The sequence below is a fragment of the Corvus brachyrhynchos genome, unplaced genomic scaffold, assembly GCF_000691975.1.
Source record: "Corvus brachyrhynchos isolate BGI_N302 unplaced genomic scaffold, ASM69197v1 scaffold258, whole genome shotgun sequence".
NCBI classification, from domain to species: Eukaryota; Metazoa; Chordata; class Aves; order Passeriformes; family Corvidae; genus Corvus; species Corvus brachyrhynchos.
This window is the reverse complement of record NW_008240122.1, coordinates 4,816,179-4,831,057: the sequence shown is the minus strand read 5'-3', so window position 1 is coordinate 4,831,057 and position 14,879 is coordinate 4,816,179. Positions and strand designations below refer to the sequence as shown.

General features: G+C 41.5%; 1 long non-coding RNA gene across 1 annotated transcript in view; it reads left to right on the top strand.

Moving 5' to 3' along the window:
• The first annotated feature begins 6 nt into the window (after positions 1 to 6).
• LOC108449239 overlaps positions 7 to 14,879 on the top strand; it is a 54,183-nt gene continuing 39,310 nt past the window's right edge. The window contains exons 1-2 of the long non-coding RNA XR_001865390.1: positions 7 to 184; positions 8,277 to 8,438. This is a non-coding gene — a long non-coding RNA (uncharacterized LOC108449239). The remainder of the gene's footprint in view (positions 185 to 8,276; positions 8,439 to 14,879) is intronic.

Sequence of the window (14,879 nt, the reverse complement as noted above, 5' to 3'; positions counted from 1 at the left end):
GCACACGCATGCACGGCAGCACCCGGCGCTTCCCCGCCCCGCAAGTTACTTGGGCGCTGCGGGCACCCCTTGCCCCGCGCAAGCAGCGGGGCCGCGTTGATTCTGTGGTGATCCCCCACCGCCGCCCTATGCGTACAAAGGAAACTCCGGTAGCATCCTCTGGTATTAGCCCCTAACTGTGCCGGTAAGTATGAAAATAATCAACGGGATGAGACAGGATTTTGTTCTGCACTGAGCTTATTGTCTTTGGGTCTGAAATTCTGTAGTGGGAACAGATGTAAGAACACCAACGTGTGTCATTTGAGCAGGCTTGAGTACCCGTTTCAGGGCTAAAGGACCGGAGGACAAGATCTAGAAAGAGTAGATACTACATGAAAAATGAGTGAAATCATGCTCCCACTAGTGTCAGTGGCAAAAGTTCCACTATTCGGTGGCACTAGGCTGTCACCCTAGCAAGCTGTTCCCAACCTCACGTTTTCAAATGGTGTGAAATACGTTTACAGTCAGACAGAAACAATTGCCTTTTTTAGTTTACAGTTTTCCCAGATTTATACTATAAGCCCTATCCAATTACAGCAAAACCAGCACACAACAGTGCAAGCCACGAGGAGACCTCCGTGTTGTGTAGTTTGTGTTTCTATTTGATCTGACATGCTTCAGGGAGAAAATAAATGCAAATCCCACATTGCACAAAGCTTATCTGAATACCCAATAAAACACATTTTCAAACCAGGAGAAAATACAAAAGTTATTACTTTGCAAGTTTTTCAGCTTAGTCAGTCAAGCTTTCATGTCTTCAGACCACAAAGGGTGCGACCAGGACATCCAAGGCTGCTCTGGTGCAATCTCTTCATAATTCACCAGAAAGCATCAAACCCAGGAACAGACAGAAGCTGCCCCAGGAGGAATTTCCTCAGCCCTTGGAAAATGCCAGCTATAAAAGAAAGCTGGATTTACTGAAGAGTCAGTCAACTGGCAGCCAGTGCGGGACTCAGTACACAGGTGTCCCAGACAACAACTTTTCTTAATGAGCAGATATGTCCTACATGAGCAGCTGTTTCAGGATGGGTTATGGCACCACATCCAGGAAAACTGCTTTAGAGGTTTCCAGGGATCCATGAGGGACTTGAAATCATGCAGATACTCAGTGGCCCTGGTGACATCCACTTCCCTTTTGCTGTACTTGCCAATGTGTACATTTAGGAGTACCCAACACTTGCATTCCTGGGCAGCAGCACTCCAGGCTGCCGTCTGCACAATCGATGGGAAGTACACTTCTTCCACTCTGCTGCTTGCTTAATTGCTAGTGTTGCTTCCCAAATCCTGTAATCATCATTTTGAACTTGCACAATCTCAGCCAAATGATTCTCATCCAGTCCTCCCTCTTGCTCAGACAGTGGATAGCCAATTAGTCTGCTCTAAATATTTAGAGAAAATGAAGATACAGAACTGGCAAACTGAAACACTCACCTCGTCCCTCTCCTAACCATTCTGGCTGGTTGTACAGCCAGGGAGTCATGTAGCTGCAGGATTGGGACTTCATAAAACCTAACAAAAGTCCCACAGTGATATGGCTCTATGGAATCACCCGTAGGAGCGCAGGACCGTTGGTTCCATCCACAGCATAAGTACTTTGTTTGTTTTTCGCCCTTTGCAGATGTCATTTTCCAGCCAGCACCTACAGCAGTGGGATAAGGAGGGTGCAACTGTAAGGAGAATATCCACTCTGAAAGTTCCTGGGAATTCGTTTACTGTCTTAAACTTCTCTGACTTTCAGCAGCTCCCTAAGAACGTGTTAAAGCCTCTGCTCAGTGTCAACTGACTGGCTCAGTGGAGGTTTTCAGTTCAGCTGTATCGGCACAACGGATACCTTATCACATCCTTCTTTCATATAGATTAACAATCTGTTCTGTGTAATATGCTTCCATTATTCAGGAGTGCAAATATAAAGAGTGTTAAAATAATTACCTATAACAAATATTATTTTAAATATCTTTATTAAAGACACTCAATCTAGCCATTTTCCCTGAATGTCTTTCATAAGGTTGTAAAATAAACCAGTATGTAATGTTAAAAAGAAACTCTTATCATCTTATTGACATTTAAAATGTATTTTTTATTCCTCATTGTTTGTTATAAAGTTGATAGGAAATGAAAAACAGCTCCATCTAATTTTTCACAAAAGAGAGAGTTTCTGACTAGTTCTAGGCTATGTACTGAATGGTTATTTTAGTATCACGTATAGTACTGAACAGCCCATTTTTTCATTTAAGAAATGAAAATTTTTCTTTGTAGGATTTCTGTAAGATTTTTATATGCATATGAGGCTGAGCACAGCCTCATATGCATATATGGGAGGGAGGAAGAAATGTAACTAGATTACCCTTAGAAATAATTCCAAATTATTCAGGTTCCAAATAATTCAGGTCGGTAGTGGAGGAAAATGTGTAGAGAAGGTCTAATAAATGATGGGAAGCCTATGAGGACACAGGTCTAGTGAAATTCCATAATGATTGTGCAGCTAAACATTTATTGGAAGTAATTTCTGGGGTACACAGACTTTGCAAGTAGGAACATGGAAGTGGACAATGAAGTAGAATCCTTCAAAAACCCTTCATCTGAGTTACCAGCAGCAGGGAAAATAGAAGAGAAAGGGATGGAGCAAGGCCTTAGTACAAGCAGCAAAAGACCTGTTTGGTCTATGGAACTAGGGAATAAGTGGTGTTAACCATGTAATCAACATATTTTGAAAAGATAGATCTGTCCATGTCCATTATTGACATGTCTCTGAATTTAACCTAGAAATTTACATAATATAGTACTTTTCATCAACTGTGCTGCCACTCTGTGTTGTGAGTGCACTCCAGCAATTCTCTGTCCCAATTCTCCTGTTCAGCTGCCAGATAAACTGTGGTGCCTCGGTTTGTCACTGGGTTGTTGTGCATCACTAGATTATGGCCATGCATCTCACTACAGAGGTGGACATCTTCCCAGGTTGGGTGAAATGACTTCATGGAAATAGCCAATATTTGAGGAAACACCCCTAAAAATGCCAAGTCCCAGTCAAAGCTCAAAGCAATGTATGAAAACCATTCGAATTAGTCCCACAAACTCCATCAAAGGATTAATTTTTTAGGCACCCCTGTCTGTGGAAGGTTGGAACCACGGTTTATGGTCTAAAAAAACTTCTTGACTTATAAGGAATGTTAAGTCTTCAGGACAGTCAGTGAAAAGGGCAATGTCATCTGAATGCCCTGTTTGCACCATATTGTCTTTCAGACCAATCAATCTCTCATCCTCGAGCAGAGCTGTCCCTAAGCAGAAGGTTACACCTTAGTGAACATAACACAAGACTGGTTTTTAGTCAGAATAACTTACTGTTTTCATAAATGTTGAGAACACCACTTTTACAGTTTATGGATCTGATCATTACAGGTTTGTTTTTCTACCCAAGATTAGGTAATGCTGAGAATGTGCCTGTATCTCAGCTAATAGAGAGGAAAAAAATCACATATTTCTAACGTGCCAAAAAAGGACAGGCAATTCGATAGTTGCAGATCCAATTCCTTCTGAATGTCAGTTTCCACTCTAATTTCCTCTCAATTTAAAGGGTCACAGCTGCGTGCTTGCCTTCCTCGTGTCTTTCAAGAACATGGGGACATCTCCAAGCAAGGACCTGCACTATAGGAAATCAGAATGACAGTATGACACATTTTAGGTCATCTGTGGCAGTCACCTGCTAGAGCATACTGGCTCTTTACTGTACCTGTAGAGGTCCCCTTCTCAGAATGGGGATGAATGTTGCAAACAGGGGAAACATCACTTGTTCTCTCCGGGGAGCAACCAAGTGTGCTCCCCTACCTGGAAAGCTCCTGCACAGGTCTCATCTTATTCTGTTATGCTGTTGCAGCTTGTGATCCTTTATTAACATTTCCTTTCTTTTTGCATGGATGTAACTGAGATGGGCGTTTTCACAAAAGCAAAATAGTAGCAAAATAGTAGCAGCAGGACCAAAACCGGGCATTGCTGAGAATGAGATACAATGTTTTAAAAATAAATTTGCACTTGCCACTGAGAAGTGTCACAATCACTGCTCTGTGCTTTTTTTCTTAATAACTCTAGAACAGGAGCTTTAAAAGTGGTCAAAGAAAATACATCTGTGGAAACATTTTCTCTGAAAAATCAGATCCTTTGAGAAGAATACCTTTTGAAATCATGTCAATTCCATGAAAATGTTTTAAGAAAGGCATACAAATGTTCTGACAGCTTCAAAGCATCCAATTTTTACTTTTTTCAGAGCAAAACATTTTAATTTCTAAATCACCATGGTTTCAATTTAAGTTAGTATAGTGTTAGAATATGGTGTAACATAAATGAAAAGGTACCATCATCAAACATTTCAATCAGCTTCATTTTTCTTGCAGAAGTTTTGGGGTTTTTTAAGGATTTCAAAATTTTCAGATTGCATTGTTATTTAGACCAAAGACAAATCTAAAAAATATACATAAAAGTGAAATTTTATCCTCTGAACAGCTTGTGTCCTCCCTCATACTCACGGCAGCGGTAAAAGAGATATTAAGAAAAATAAAAAAGAAACAGCCAACCAAAAAAAGGAACAACAGTGTCTGGTTCAGATAACTTCTGAGGGGGTACTAAATTTCAAATATGAGAAGTCCACAGATCCAGGCCCATGCCTAAAATTAATCTTGTGGTTTTTTCAGGCCAACATAAAATTCAGTTTTCTACACAAGGATTTAAAGCACCAGAGAGAATAAATCCATTGGAAACTTGGTGAGATTAGGGCACCTGTCTCCCACAGTTTTCTTGACAAATCTTGAATTTCAAGATAGAGTATTAAAATATAAAATAAATTATGCCAGAGCACTTTTGGTACTATTTCATATTCAGTGAAGGAACCCGAACAGAATTAAATTTCTACTCAGCTACTTAGCACTGGGCTAAGTGTCAAGAAGCAGCAATTCTTTTTCCTCAGGCCAACGTGAAAACAGTGCCTTGTAGTTCACCAAGCATTTTGTTGGAAATAAAATCTGCATCATGGTGGGGCTTTTTGTATGGCTAGAGTCACCACGAGTTCCAGGCACAGAAGAGAGGACTAAGCACTCACCATCCTCCGTTGATGCCACCTCTATGGCTCATCCCCACAGCATCAGAGCATCCCTTTCATGGGTGCTCGGAAGTACACACCTCTGACCCATCCCAATGCTCAAGACTGTATAGTCTGGCACGGCTGTTATGTACCATGGTGTACCAAAAGGAGAATGAAATGGAAATCTTAAACCTTGGCTCACTGCCAGAGACCAGAAGAACTATTGTTACACGAACCAGACAGAATTTGCAAAAAGAATACCGGCTCCTTCCTGTATTTTGAAACAAAACAAATCCTCCAAAATATCTGGTTCTGGAAAGTTAAAATTGAGTCCTACATGGCATTGGTGAGTTCCCTGGCAGAATCATGGTGCTGCTCCACTCAAAACTACCCTGAAACATGTTCTAGGGATGGCACAGTGCTGACAATTGAGTCTTAGTGTTTGATAATACACTTTGACTTTGTTTAATTTACTAGGATAGATGTCATCATTGCAAGGCATTGCAAGGCCTATGTGTTCCAAATCTCATTTTTATTTAGCTGCACTAATTCCAATGCAAATTATTTCCCTTGATTCTTACTAGTAATTACTATTTATTAATTCTGGTAAATCTGGTAATATTTCCCTTTGTGCAAAAAACAACTAACTAACCAAAAAATCCTCCAGCTCTAGATTTATATATGCATGAAAAAATACCTTTTAAATTTCACTTAATAATATAAATGAATCTGAGCCTAGAATTGGCATATGGATTCTCCCCAACCTTTGATGAAGCCTGGATTCAAGTTTGAATTTTAATGAAGTCTGGACTTCTTTCAACAGGTTCTTTGAATTTGATTCTACATCTGCTTGACAGACAGAAGCAAGTCCCTAAAATAGTTAGTCTTCTATAGTCAGTAAGATTCAGTTGTAAAGCCAAATGGTGATACAAACATCTTTCTTGATTTAAGATGTTTCACACATAAAAATGTGGCCACATGTTAACCCACAACAGTTATTCTGCTTCCTAGTGAAATAAAGTCTGGCATCATGTGGAGGTAAGGAATGGTAGTGGATGGGATACTGGGAAATGGGGGTGGAGAACATGAGAAATGAGTGGGAAGGCAGGCAACCCCGCAATAGCCCCACTCAGTCCTGCTTTAGGACCCAAACCCACCTTGCACTGGGAAGGAAAGATAGGTCCCTCTTTGGCTGTCCTCTTCAACAACTTGTCATGTAATCTGCCATGTGGTGAATGCTGGAGTGCGTTAAAAACAGCCCTGAGAACAGAAATCCAGGCTTGGGGAATCTAGCATGTGCAGGGGAGCATGGGCTGGAAGCAGCTCGCTGTGAAGCATTAGGAACTCCTTAGGTGCTAATAGCTTCTAAAAAGCTAATGGTTTAATAGGGCTGGAAGAGAAGAGCATGCTGGAAATTTTCTCAGGCAGGGTTTTGTATATCCTGATAGGAAATGGAGGGGAGGGAGAAGAGACCCATTATTTTCTTCTTAGGTATTTATTTGAATAGAAGTGGAACTGTAAATTCTGAGGATTCTCTCACCACGGTTTTGATAACTTCACATGCCAAAGATTTCAGTGAGTGGTGACAACCTCCTTCCATATAACAATGGAGAGAACAGGGCTTCAGAGTCACATGTTTATTTAATTTCATTAGTGCTGTTGTTGCAATAGTAACTATAAGCACCTAAAGAACCTCTAAGATCTAAAAAAAAAAATAGTCCTTATTAAAAACATTACTTTGCTGGAAAACTTTGCTGACATATGGTTAAGGCTGCTCACTTGTTTCCATGAAGTTGATATCAGCATAATTCAAACTTCTGAGAAACCAGGAAATACAGAGGATAATAAATTAATATTCAATTCAACCTTTTTAACAATGCTTAATATATCTGTAATGGAAATAATTCACCTTTTCAGTGAGTGGCTTTCAGAGAACATAGTCTGTAACTACTATAGTTCAGGCACCCCTTATCTTTGGAAAAGTGGACTGTATTCGAAGTGACACTTCTTTTACATGCATGCTCTGACCCAATTTCCTAGAAAAAAATTCCATGATAATTAAGTTTTATCTTTTCCCCCGACTCACCATTAGCCACACATGTATTATTAAGCCCACAGAATATTTTTCCTACTTTACTTTGCACTTTTGATCCCACCCACAGGAGTGATGAGCGCTGTGGGCCTGAGGCCCCATCTGAAGGTATGGCCTCCCACTTTCACTACAATTGTAGTTTACTAAGTTTTCTACAATTTGACACAGCAATAATCAACTCCCCAAATACTGCCAGTTCCCTGTTCCCACTGCCAGCTCTCAGGAGGGAGAAATAAAGGGTGCTTGAATGTTGACCTAGACTCTATATTTCCTGGCTTCCAGAAGTCTGAATTCTGCTGAAGCTGATATTTTATAAGAGCTCCAAATACTGCCAGGAAATCCTAACTCTGCATTAATTAAGGGGTTTTGTCAGTCAGTAAAAAGGAAAGATGCTTTAAAGACCTGATATTCACAATTTCCTTGTTTCTTAAAATATATTTGAGAGAGCATCTTTGCAATGTGTCGGTCTGTGATTCAGGATGAGAAAAAATTTCTGAGGAGTCCTGAAATTTCTAGGAAGGACTAGATGCATTGGTAGACTGGGTTGGGTTTTTTCTGTGTGAGGGATGGTAGCTTGGTTTTGAACACTTTTCTACTGACTGACTCTTTTATACCAGGTGAATGGTGTTCACCACCATTTTGCTATTTTATTCATTGCTCTCATGGGTTCTGTTTTAAATGAGAGTCAGAAAACAAGCTAAGGGTGAGCTGGCTTCTTTAGCAGGTATAGAGAGAAACCAGCTTTTACAAATGTATGCATAACTGTTTGAAGCCACAATCGCCACACCAGTTTTCAACTGAGCTCAGCTTTTATCTCTTCAGGAAAAAAAAAAAAAAAAGAAAAAGAAAAAGGATAGTTATCACAAAATACTTGGTGGATCTCACTGGCACATTTTACAGCTGGGTTTTCAGAACTATTTGAGTGAGCTCTTTGTGAGGTACATGAACACCTTTCAAAACTGATCCAAGCTGTGTATGGATGAAAGATAGAGTCTTGACCTAGGACTGCAGATAATCTAATCCTTTAGTTCAAGTTCTGTCAAAACTCAGTCACAAACTCATTACTGAATTTTTCAGTTCTAGAGCTCTGTAACAGGATGGAAATGCTGTGGCACAACAATAATGCTGACAGAAGAGAAGAGAGGAAGGACCAGTGGTGTCAGTGGAAACAGGGGATGAACACCTCTCACCGCTTCCATCTTCTGATGTAAACTTGTATACCACAGCTATCTCTCAAAGGTAACTGAAACCTTCTTGACCTTCCATTTCCAGAACCTGAAAACTCTCCTTTCAGGATGGCTGGAAAATGCTGTGGTGGCAAGGGCAAAGAAAAAATGTTTTAAAGTCAATTCAAGCATTTGAAGTTTTCAAAGAATAACATGAAGAAATGTTTTTCATTGGAAAACTGGTATTACTGTGCCAACTTAAGAATGGTGAAACACCTCAGGAGGCATTTGTGAATATTCATGAACATACAGGAGCACACCTACCACTCACTGCTCCTTCCACCCATTAAACCATCATCAGAAAGTGGTGGTAGATGCTGGGCAGTATCAAGAGCTCAAGGAGATAAAACCGATGTAGATTTCAGCTTATAGTAACAGACTTCGAAAAGGATTCAGCAGTGGCATGAGTCAGCCCAGTTGCATCAGCTCCTGTGATGTCTGAATTTGGTCAGAGGATGAATCCAAACAAAACAAATCTTGCTTTAGAAATAAGTTTTACATAGCCTTTGTGCAGTTGAGCAGTGCAGGAGAGGAAAAAAAGGTATTCAAGCACAGACGACTCCAGCACTCTCCCTGAGAAAGATTTCTGTGGCAACCAGTGATTAAGTGTGATTGAAGCCATGCAAAATATTTTCAGAGAGCTGTTTCTTCACAGGTCAAAACGCGCTTGCTTTTGAATTCACAGATTCCTAAATGAAACTGGCCACCTCCTCACATGCTCCAATGTGTGCCCCCTTCCTCTCCCAGAAGTAAGTAATATGATCATCTGTTCACTAGAATGACTGCCAAAATCCTGGGAGTAATGGTTGTAAATATTTTTAATTTCAAGCTGGTTGAGTTGTTCTGAAGTCTGTTGGCTTCAGACAAATCCCAGTTCCCTTAGTCACCATCCAGCTTCATGTTATCATAAAAGCCAGTAGGAAATTCTCCTTCATGTTTTCAGACAGGGAACTGCACTCTTCGAGTTATCCTCTAGCTGGAAAAGATAAAGAGGCTGCTGCTTCCTGTGTGTGAGTCTCTAATATCTATCTTACTGACCACAAGAAATCCAAAGACACAGACACAGGGACATAAGCATTTGCAGAAATAACTGTACATTATAAAGTCAGGAGAGGAAAGTAATATTGGCCACCTTCCCCCTAAGAGAGTAACACTGCTGTGTTTATGAACGCCCTTAATTTTGAACGACCTTATAGACTACTCTGAAATCAGAGATAACATCAACACCTCAGGTCCTTTCCTGGCAGTAGGGCTGGATGTAGCACAGTTACGTGGAAGTCAGCTTTGTGTGTTTGCATGCAAAGGTGCTGCATTAACGCACAGACTGCAAAACCACTGCTATAGCCATTAATTTACTTCTCTTGCAGCCACAGTCAATCAGTCCTGTTCACCAGGTCATGCCTTCTCAGATGGTAATCTGCAGTACCTTCCATCTCCTTTGCATCACCTACACAAACAAAGACTCATCCCCCAGACAACTCCCAGATTTGGGACTTGATACACCCATCCTTTCCAGAGAGCTTGGAAAAGGGTTAAGTGCTAAAAGCAGAACCAGCAGAAGAGTGCTTATGCTAATGGCAGCTTTTATGCAAGTGCCCTGCCACCTGTATGACTGACTGCAGGATGCCAGCCTTTGCTCTGCTAGGGTATGCCTAGAAACATTTTAATGGCAAGTGGCCTGCTTTTTAAAAATCAGTAATAGAGGGGGAAATTTTGTTTAAAAAAATGGAGCCATGCTATAGAATAGCAACTGGACAAAAGCATTTCCAAACTTGATTCAGTCTGTATCCGTGTGTTTTTCCCACACATGCACAGCAAGTACTTTTTTGCAAGAATTGTATTTTTCTGCCATATTGTTTTTATTGAGAGGTTTCTTTTTCCTCAAAATCTGTGCTCTGAAGCTGTAATTTCCAAAGTCCTAACTTAGTTTGGTTTTATTAAAAATGTTGCCCTCCTGATTTTGAAAAAGAGGTGGAAAGCTGAACTGTAAAGTTTTAAATACTAGAGAATTTTTCAGCAGATCTAGGGATGGAAGTTTAGGGCCTGATGCTCAGTTTCTGGTTGTTGGAGTCAGCAGCACTATTAGCCTCAAGACCAGAAGGCTTAAAAACATTGGCTTAATGCTCATACAAGGATTTGAGCAGGATGTTTTCTTTCATTCTTCCTTCCCCACCCGTATGCTAGTATCAAATTACATACATTGCTTCAGATTTCCAACATTTCCCAATCTGGATTAATTTACATTTGGAGAGAGGGTGTGAATTAAACTGTTATAAAAGGCTTAGATGCAGTGCCAACTTGTTACTATGCTCTTTCAAGCATCAAATGCTTTTTCTATTAAGGAAGCTCTCAGAGAATTTCTTGCATCTGGAAATGGCTCTCATTGCGCAGCTCATTTATCAAATGCAAAACATGACATATACAAACGAAGGCATTCATAGTAACACATCTCCTGCTGCAGTTAGAGGCTCTGTCATACTATGGCCTGCAGTAAGATATTGCTGTCTTCAAGGAGATTTCAGTCTGAGAAAAACCCAGCTCCTGCAGGGATGCAGGATGCAAGGGAAGAGTCAGAAGCAACCAGGAGACAAGCAGAGGACAGAGTGCACACCAAACTGCCACAGCTGACACACTCAGAACTCTCGGCCTTTGGCTTGAACTGCCTCAAACAGTCCAAAGTGAGAAGCTGGGCCTAATAGAACTTCCTAATTCATTAAATACCTAGGAGTGAAGATAAAGCCTGCCCTTGTCTTCTACAGATCTTTTCCCTTGAATTTTCTCATATGTCAAGTTCCTACAGACATACAATTCCATTTTCTGCCAAGGGATGTGATACGATTCCTATCCCTAGTTGGCTGCAAACACCACATTCACAGCATGCCTTTTAATTATAACACTAAAGCATGGGATGAGGCAGATTCAAATTTGGGTATGCCTAGAGGATGGTGTCACTCTTGCTGTTCTTGGTACTTGTGTCAGAGCTGGGTTAGTCACTAAGGACTTTGCTAGCAAGTTGTATTCAAGGTCCACATAACTTCTCCCTTGCCAGCATTAGCCTCTGCCAATTTGCTCTGTGAAAATTATTCAGGGATCACAAATTTCCCAGAGATCGCAATTTCCATCCTGAAGCATTATGGGCCAACACAACCTCAGGATGCTTTAGAATGTTCATTTACTTATGATCTTAAGCCTGCCTTAAGCTCATACTCACTGTCACCTGGCTAAGTGTCTTCTTCAACTGAGGGAATATAGGGAGGAGCATAGAGCTGAGTATCTGGTTTATTTCTGCAGAAGCAGAAGGGATTCAAAGCTTTGAGGAGAACTGCTGGTGAACTTTCTTTCTCCGTTGTTCACCTTTTCCAATGAACAGCTACAAGAGCCTTAGAGGTTCTGCATTCCCCCTTTACCAGATTTCTTTAGGGGCATGTGATGGGCTTTGTAGGGTAGCTGCAGAGAACAGCTCTTCTCCCACATCACCACTAGCCATCGGAGACAGCCCAAATGCTGCCAGCAAGGATCGTAGTTCTTCTTCCCACCAGTTCAATAGCTTGCTTACTGTTCTCCCTGATTCTCTACTGAGTGGGGAGAGAATAATGCATCAGTTTATAACTCATCAAATGTGACCAGTGGTTTTATGGTGTTTAACAGATGAGATAAATGTGAACTGAAAAGTAAGGAAATTGCCAAGCAGAAGGTTTTAAACAATCAGAAAACAATTGCTTTAACATGGTGCTTAATGCTGTTGTGACTCATAGCCAGCAGTTGTAGCAGCAAAAATGGGTAAGTGTGCTTTAAAAAGATTGGAAAGATTTGTGAAGGATGATTACACCCTTGGCTAATAAATATGATGATGCATATGCAACCTCTGACTCAGGAAACTGTTCAACTTTGCCAAAAAATGCTACAATGTTCTAGGAGAAAAAAAACTCTTCTGAGAGAAATGTTCCCTAAGCATCAACCTTGGTCTCTGCTGATGTTAAGTTGCTGAGCTAGCTGAACTCTGGCATAATTCTTATATTTCTCCTAAAAAAATCTGCATTTGGGTAACATAATGAGCAATCTGTGTCATACAAGGGCTAATCTATAAGGCCTTGTACAGTTCTGATGAATTTACTACTCACAACAAACACTTGGATATTGCTGGATCCTATGCAATTAAATACATCTCTGGTTCTAATAATTGGGGGGCTACCCAATACACAGTCTGTATTCGTTCTTCTCTGCCATGGCTCACCAAATAAAAATGGAAACTTGTAAACAATGGGAATGTGTTCACACTGTGCTGGCAGTGCTTCTGAGTCTGCAATACAGAAGGCTGGCTGCAGAGAGAGAGAGAGAGAAAACACTGGTGTGCTGCTGCACCTCCTGACGTAACCCACAACAGATCTGGCTATCCCCGTAGTCATAAAACAGTCACAGAAAAAAAAACCCCAAATCCCGAACTACTTTATCCAATGATTACATAACCTACACAGCCACACTGCAGCTGAGGTGAGAATCTTGCAGATAGCTTGGAAAAAGTTCTCAAACCCCAGCTGCTCCAGGCAGGAGACTGCATTCACTCCTGCTCAGCCTAACAGGCTCAGAGCTATCCTGAAGCACAGTAGTTAAATTTGCTGCTCCAAACAGTTCCGCCCAAGAGACTGTCCTGAAGCTTTTTACAGGGAAAGGATTTAATTAGAATGTGATTTTTGTGGTGCCATATTCAGTACAACAGAACCATCAAAATGTATGCTTTGTGATTTGTGGAGCAGGTTTGCTTAGGCAACTTTTAAGACAATCCCTAGGTAGAGAAAGGGCAAAGGCACCAGAGAGGAGGAGAGACTTTGCTGAGCAGGTTTGAAAGTCATAAATGCACAGTTATGGCTTAGTATTTGTATCGCAGTTGACAGATGCTGCAGCGGTCACATGACTAGAACATGACCTCATATTTCGGCTCTCTCCCCTCCTCCCCCCGTGATGAGGGCAGCGCTGGCACTTAAATGAGCAGAAGGCATTTCCAGAAGGCTAGTTTGGAAGTTACTTAAAGGAGAAGCCTGAATTTTGGCACAGAGATATACTTTATACAGACTATTAACAGCGGCAGTGAAGCAAAACTCTTTACCTCCACTTGGGAAGTGCACTACAGTTGTTGTTAGGGTAGAAACATTGAATCCCAAATCCCATGGGCTTAGATCATTCCTTCCCAAGGAAAAATCTGCAGTAGGCGCAGTAGAGGGGAGAAATGCCTCCATGACCCTTCACAGGTTTACCCCGCAGACAGTGGAGCTGCTGCAAGCTCTGATGTCCTCAGGGGATCTGTGAGAGATGCTGCAGCCACGAGGAGGCCATCTCTGCCCTGATGCTGTCCCAGAAGCCACTCTGGATGCTCTGGCAGGGTGATTTCACAGGAGCATTGAGCATCCAGGAAGAATATATAATTTTATGGAGATTTTTCAAGGGTACTGAGTGAACTCCTAAGCCCATCCACACCTTTTTGCATAGGTTTTGGATTATGCAATTCCCAGAAGGGTCCTGGGAGGAAGGATAATTTTCTATAGCACTGTTATAGAGGAACCGAAGTTGAGACTGGCTGAGAGGTAAAAGTCCTGAATTACAATCCCAGCTTTGGCACTGATCTCCATTACAAGCTATATCAACGGGAAGTGTTCTAAAAGTGCAGAGATTTTTGTATATTTTAGAGTCTTCCCAGTAATGCACCTGCATTTTGCAGCTATTCATGGACTACGGACCTGAAACTTTCCATACAGCTTTGCAGTTTTCCAAAGGATAAAAACTAAGAATTTTTTGTACAACTACTTGCCTCTAAGCCTTCTTTTCTTTAGCCTGGTGTTCGATTGAAATGTGGCCCGACTATTCTCACCTATGAGGAGCAGTAATTCTTTGGAGCCATAATAGCCCACTCAGCCACGTTAATGTTGATAGCACACCAGAACTGGCTGGGACTTCTCTGCTTTTGATACACAGGGGGTTTCAGTCACGTTTGGGTTTCACCATGAAGGTCTTTGCTTGAAAAGTCCTGGTTGCATACAGCAGTGGTTATTTTGATTATCCCAGCTGAAGCACGAGCATTCCCAGAAGGACCAGCAGCTCAGTACCCTGCTGCTCGCGTCCTGCTTTGTCGCTGACCTGTTACAAGACTTTGCCGAACATCTTTGTATTATTACTTAGTTTCTTAAAGGAAAAAAAATTAAAAACTGATAATGTGGGGACAAGAAGAGGTCTGCGTGTGTGTGTCTTACACATATGGCAGGTATTACTACTTGACCATTAAGCAAGGGTCTTCCAGTCCTTTGGAGTGTGCTTGGGTGGCTGAGCCTTCATCCCCAGCAAGCGCAGTGTCTGTCCTCCATCACACTTGAGGCCAAGGGCAGGGCTGTCACACCCGAGGCTCCGGGTTTTCCCTCAGGAAATCGAGCAGTGCCGGCGACAGCGCGCTGCTGCCAGCGCCGCT